Genomic DNA, 6,179 nt, shown 5'->3' with positions numbered 1-6,179 from the left:
GCTATATAGAAAGCAGTGTCCAAACACAGTGCTCTGCATAACTCAGTGTCCTGGTTTCCTCGTGTCCAAGCTGCAGTGCTCTGAGAACAGTCAGGAGGCATCTTCCCCAGCAGAATGTCCATCAGACAGATTCGTTGTCGGCGAGCTTGGTGATTATACCAAGACAGTTGGTTTTCTTTTTTTGTTTTTTCCTCCCTCGGAGTCTGTGCTGAGACTGTGTTGTTGTCAGGGGCAGGGATAGTGTCAAGCAGCGGCAGACTGATTCAGCTCACAGGTCGACTGACATTCAGAGTCCGCGGTGCAGTTAGGAGCAGAATAGAGTGATGAGAAGTGGCCAAGAAACTGATCCAACTCTTGGAAAATCCTGTCAAGCTAGACTGAAGGACCAACTGGAGAATGCAGGATTCAGGATAGGGAGTGGACCTGATAGAGAAACTGAGCACCTCTCGAATGGGCTGCAGCTCTCACCTGTGAGCATCAGAACCAGGGCTGGGGGTGGACCTGGCTACACAGATGGTGGCACTCACTGGCAAGACTGTTGGCTAGATAGTGGAGTCAGCTGGGTTAAGCTAGGCTTCAGTGCCCATTGCTGTGTATGAGAGCTGAGTGGGATGTGGGACAGAATGAACCAATCTGCATTACTGGTAAGCACAGGAATAAGGGTTAATGGGGGGGTCACTCCGACTAGGCTGCAGCACCTGCTGGTTCACATGAGGGCCAACTGTGTGGTGGGCAGGGTTGGGCTGGGCCGCAGCATCCATTGGTTTATGTAAGAGACAGGGCTGGAGACAACTGAGCCAGTAATTGCAATTATCTGTGTGCATAGGCTGTTGTGGGTGATGAACAGAGCTGGGCCCCATACTAGCGAGCACACACGAGACAGGTCTGGAATCACCTCAAACAAGGTATTTTTGGAAATCCACCCCCAACTGAACTGCTGGACTCAGAACTCCAGCAATAGGGAGAATTGCGGGATCTGCGGTCTTGCGTCAGAACTGGGCCTCTTCAGTGGCTTAGATTGAGCAGTGGATGGTATACCCAGATGCACATGGAGGATGTGGCAGTCCATTGGAGCCTGCAGAGTGCATCTGGCACCATAGCAGAGGAAGGAGGACAGAACAAATTGGCCAGTTACCCCAGCCAAGCGTTGACAGCAAATCTCTGGGCAAATGGAGACTCTTAGCGGTGTATTAAGTCGCCAATGGACCTTGGAAGGATTTTCTCATCCTTGGAGTGGTGGGATCAAGAGCATGTCGGAATTATCAAAACCACTTGAGCAGAACTCTCAGAGCGTGTTCCACATCGGGGACCCTGGGATGACACTGGATGGCTTTTCCCCATCTCCAGGTACTGAGGTGGTTGGGAGGCTGGGTATGGCTTCTCCCTTTATTTCCCTTCCTTCCCTCAGATACAAGGAGAAGAAAAAGAAAATTTGGAATTAATGATCTCACCCACTTTCCCCCTAACCTATCTTTCCCACCCTAATCAACTAAGTAAACCACATCAAAAAATTTTTAAAAATATGCCATGGGAAACAGGCAGGAGCAGTGAGCCTGAGGTCTCTTCTGTGCTGCTCTTTCCTTCTCTTTTCCCCTCTCTTCTCTTAAAACACCAAACTGTGCATTGTCATTGCCCTCGGGCTGCAGTGCCTGCTCTTCCTCTGCATGCGATTGTGACCAGAATAGAAGAAACGCTTGAAAAGGAACGCCAGTGGGAGCAGCCTGACTTGCGTGGGAGGCGGTCGGGCTCTTACTGCACAGTCCTCAGCACGGCAGCCTGGCTAACGCTCCTGAGACGCAGCCGTGTTTTGTGAAGAACAGAGGAATTCCCAAGAATGTTCCTGTGCAAAGAATCTGTGGTGCTCTCATGTAAGGACAGGGCTCACGCTGCAGAGACGCATCAATTTTGCAGTTTCTAAGCAGGAGGGGTTGCTTTTCTAAGATCTACTTTTCTCACTTCGATGAAAGCGGACTGCTTAGCTCGAAAGAACCAACAGCAGTGTAAAAATCATCATCAGTAGATGTTAAATAAAATGTCTAAATAGAAACGCAACCAACAGAAGCTTATGTATTGGTCAGATGATGAAAGTGTGAACAGAGGTTCACGTGAGTCTAACCCTGTTATTCTAAGAACAATGGTTTAGTAGTCAGTAATTTGGTTGTTTAAAGTTTTATTTACGTATTTTCATCTACTTGAAAGGCAGCACAAAGGATCTTCCATCAGCTGCTTCCTTTCCCAAATGCCCACAACAGCTTGAGCCAGGCCAAACGCAGGGCCCTGCAATTCCATCTAAGTCTCCCACATGCATGGAAGGGGCCCAGGTACGGGAGCCATCTGCTGCTGCCTCTCCAGATGCGTCAGTAAGAATGTTATGCCAAAAGCAGGGCAGTCATCCCATAGGGGATGTTGGCGTTGCACAATGAAGCTTAAAACTCGATGCACCACAATACCAGCCACTGTTCAAGGTGGCTGTTGAACATAGCTACTGAATAATGAGCACACACAATACAGGTTTGCTCTCAGCCCAAGAGCACATAAGAGCTACTTGTAGAAATACTTGGAAAATGAAAGCTGGAACACACTTGCAAGAAGCCAATGCGTCCTGTCTGGAGATCTTGGGAATTGAGCAGAAATAGTGTTTCTGTGGCAGGTTAGGGATGACCACTGCACAAGGAGGCTGCATTGACGGTCCCGCTTCCCTCTCTTCGAAACTGCTTCCCTTTTCCTTGCTTCTTAATAAATCTCAGTTTCCGGTTATTAGCTGGTCTGTGTTCAGAGACTCTTGAGCCAGCATATGACATCAGAGATCAGGAGGCAGAATTAAGCTGGCTCCAATGTTGGCTCCAATTTTATTCCCTGGGGGTGTTACATTGGGTGTATTACCTACCCCTCCCAGGCATGTTTTCTCCTCTGTAAACTAGGAGAAATTAATAATAGTATCTACCTCACTGAGTAGTTGGGAGGATTAAATAAGAAAGTGCATACTACCTGGCATATAGTCATTCTATAAATACTTGCTGCTATTATCCTTCCTTCCTTCCTTCCTTCCTTCCCGTCACCCCTTCTTCGCTTCCTTCCTGTCTCACCTTTCTCTTTCCCTTCCTTCCTTTCACCGAATAGTAGGGATACTGAATCACTTGAAACACGATGTCCTCAAGGAGCTGACAGCATAGCTGGGTTGGTGAGAAGGCACTGTAGCAGCCAGCATGTCTAAGGGTCTATGGTCAGGGCAGCAAAAAGCAGAGGCGAATGCCGCACGAGTCGGAATAGAAGCATTAGCAACGCACTGGGGCAAGAGAGATGTTGAACCCCTGGAGAACAGATTGCCTAGCCCTGCCTTTCCAGTACATGGAGTGGATGTCCTCTACGAGCCCTTGTCACTCTTCACAGGTCAAGCACAAATCCACCTGGCAGGCAGACAGCATGCCACCTGTGCCAGCAATGGCAAGAGCTTTAGATACAAAAGACAGGGCAGGTTAGAATGTCAGGAGGAAGTCACAGGGTAGGTGACTAACCCTGGATGAGTGGAGCAGGATGAACTGTCATGCTTGTACCGGGTGAACCTGGATGGTAAACATAACAATAGTATGAAGTAGTTCTGGAATCTGTCTCCTGCTCCGGCTGTAACGAGGAAATGCTTCTCTAGGTCATCTCTTTTGACTTTCTTAACAGGGAACCAATGAGATGTTTCCTGTCTTACAGATGGCAGCAGAAGCAAGAGGATGAAAAATGAGGGAGGGATGGAGAAGATGTCCCAGGATGAAAGGCATTTAGAGAACTTGAAGTCACCAATCTGTGGTGATTATGGAGGAGAAGGGGACAATGGGACAAAACACTTTGTTCTTTTTATTTATTTTTTTAAAAAGACAATTTTTATTGAAAAAGCAGGTTTACTGAGAAAAGGAGAGACAGATCCCAAAACTGAATAATAACAGATGCCTTCTCAGGAACTTGGAAGCTAGAAGGTAGAACCACGTCCCTAAAGGCTGTCAGCAAGAGTGCTATGTCCTGTGAAAATACGCTTCAGGAAGGAAGGTGAAGAAAGGGAATCCTGGGGACATCTTTTAAAATATTACTGATAGGAAGCTCCTCAGGCAAAAGGAAAATGAATTTCAGGAGGAAACTCGGAACATAAGGAATGAAGGAAAACCAATATGAATGGTGACTATATGGATAAATAATTTTTCTTCCTTTTGAGTTCTTTAAAGTGGGTTTGAGGATTGAACGCTTTAAGAAGTGCAACAGTATCTGATGGAGTTTGCAGTGTAGACAGAATGCATAAAACAACTACATTGTAAGGGGAGGCCTGCCTGGTGGCAGTTTCTACATCTGAAGTCATGAAACAATAGAGATTCTAGAGCATTCAAGGAGTTAGAAGGAATCCAGTACTGTCAGTGGACTATTGGATCACTGCAGTAGCATCTTTCTTGCCTTAGAAAAATTCCAAACAGAAAGTTGGCCGCATGAACCATCCTTACACACTCCCTCCCATACCCAAGCAATCATCAGCTCCTCCTTGTTAGCTTTTGGTCCAGTTCTCTGCATCCCGCTGGCATCTACATGATCAAGGTCACCGTTTCTTGACTATGTACCATTCTCCCAACTGGTCTTCTCAGTCCCGGTTTTGCTTCCTCTCCCAGTCTCAATAACAACATAACTATCTGAAACTCCATGCCATCATGCCATGTCCCTCCCTAAAATATGTCAGTGCTTCCTCTTGCTATTGAAGAGTGAACTCTCTTAAGCCAATTTCCAAGTCCTTTCAGTTTGTCTCCCAATGAACTACCAGTCTCCAGTTGCCAGTTCTTCCATCCTACCCCAGTTTTAATCAAAGCAACAGGTGGCTGGCCGGAGTTGGCTCACTGGCCATTATGTGGTGACCTCTGCTTTGGGCAACTGTCCTTCAGATTTATGGATATGCTATTTTCTTTCATCTCTTGAATACCACATACTCTGTACTCTGGAATGTTCCCTCCTCTTCTGACTACCTGCAGTTCCCCCCCAGGCTGCATCTTAGATACCATTCCTTCAGGGACTCTGAATCTGGATTGCTTAGTTCTTCACCACCATTTTTGCACCTCCCAAATGAATATCTTTATTTGTTCATTTCTCTATCAATCTCATCACCTCTCTGTTGCCTCGTGAAGGACAGAAATTGTCACATCCACATTTTGAACTCTAATACTTAGCAGAGTGCAAGGCACACACAGCCCCCAAAGAAAACTATAGTTCCCACTGAGCGAATGAAAGGCCTATGATCCTCTTGCTTGCCTGGCTCTAGTCTTGAGACTTTAGGGCCTGGAACCAGTTAGGTGGTCTGTCTGGAGGACATGTCGACCCTTCCTTTTTGGCTTGACTTCTTCCTCTAGGGCAACAGATGTCCAAAATTAAGTACTCAGCACCATATCTGCGCTTGGTTAGCACCCAGCCCCTCCGGCAGGCAACTCAGAGCTCTAAGCTCTGTCACTACATCCTGCGAGCACTCTCAGCCACTGACTTCCCAAGATGGTGGCGAGGGAGTTACTACATCTCTTACCAAATGCTGTTGTGAATGCCAAAAGTGGTGGACCATGAACCACCGTGGTTAGGGGTGGAGCAGCCACCAAGCCACGCATCCTGGAGTCTCTCCTCACCATCCTGACACAGTGTGAAACGGACAGCATTCTCTGCCGAACCATTGATTACCAAGCAGCTGAAGGGTCAGCCATGTGTCCAGTGGCGAACAAACGCTATCTAAATGCTTGCTATGGGCCTTTCTGGTCTAGCTGAGAAAAGCAAGACAGGTGTTTGTGAGCCATTTTGAGAATAGAAAATGTCATTTCTTCTTTTAGTCATATAGTTTTCTAAGTATATTCACTCAGTAACAGACACTGTTAGGGATGCTGAGCTACAAGGATTAAAAAAAAAAAAAAAGACCCTTCTTTCAAGCAACGGCCAGTCTAAAGAATGCATACCAATGAGTCCAATGCAGTAGCTTAGTGGCTAGAGTCTTCGCCTTTTACGCGGCAGGATCCCATGTGAGTGCCAGTTCAAATCCCAGCAGCCCTGCTTCCCATCTGGCTCCCTGTTTGTGGCCTGGGAAAGCAGTCGAGGACAACCCAAGTCCTTGGGCTCCTGCACCCATGTGAGAGACCCAGCAGAGGCTCCTCCTGGCTCCTGGCTTCAGATCGGCTCAGCTC

The sequence above is a fragment of the Ochotona curzoniae genome, unplaced genomic scaffold (genome assembly GCF_017591425.1).
Source record: "Ochotona curzoniae isolate NIBS_2020 unplaced genomic scaffold, NIBS_Ocur_1.0 contig_2927, whole genome shotgun sequence".
Taxonomy (NCBI): Eukaryota; Metazoa; Chordata; class Mammalia; order Lagomorpha; family Ochotonidae; genus Ochotona; species Ochotona curzoniae.
Note: the sequence above shows the minus strand (reverse complement) of the source record.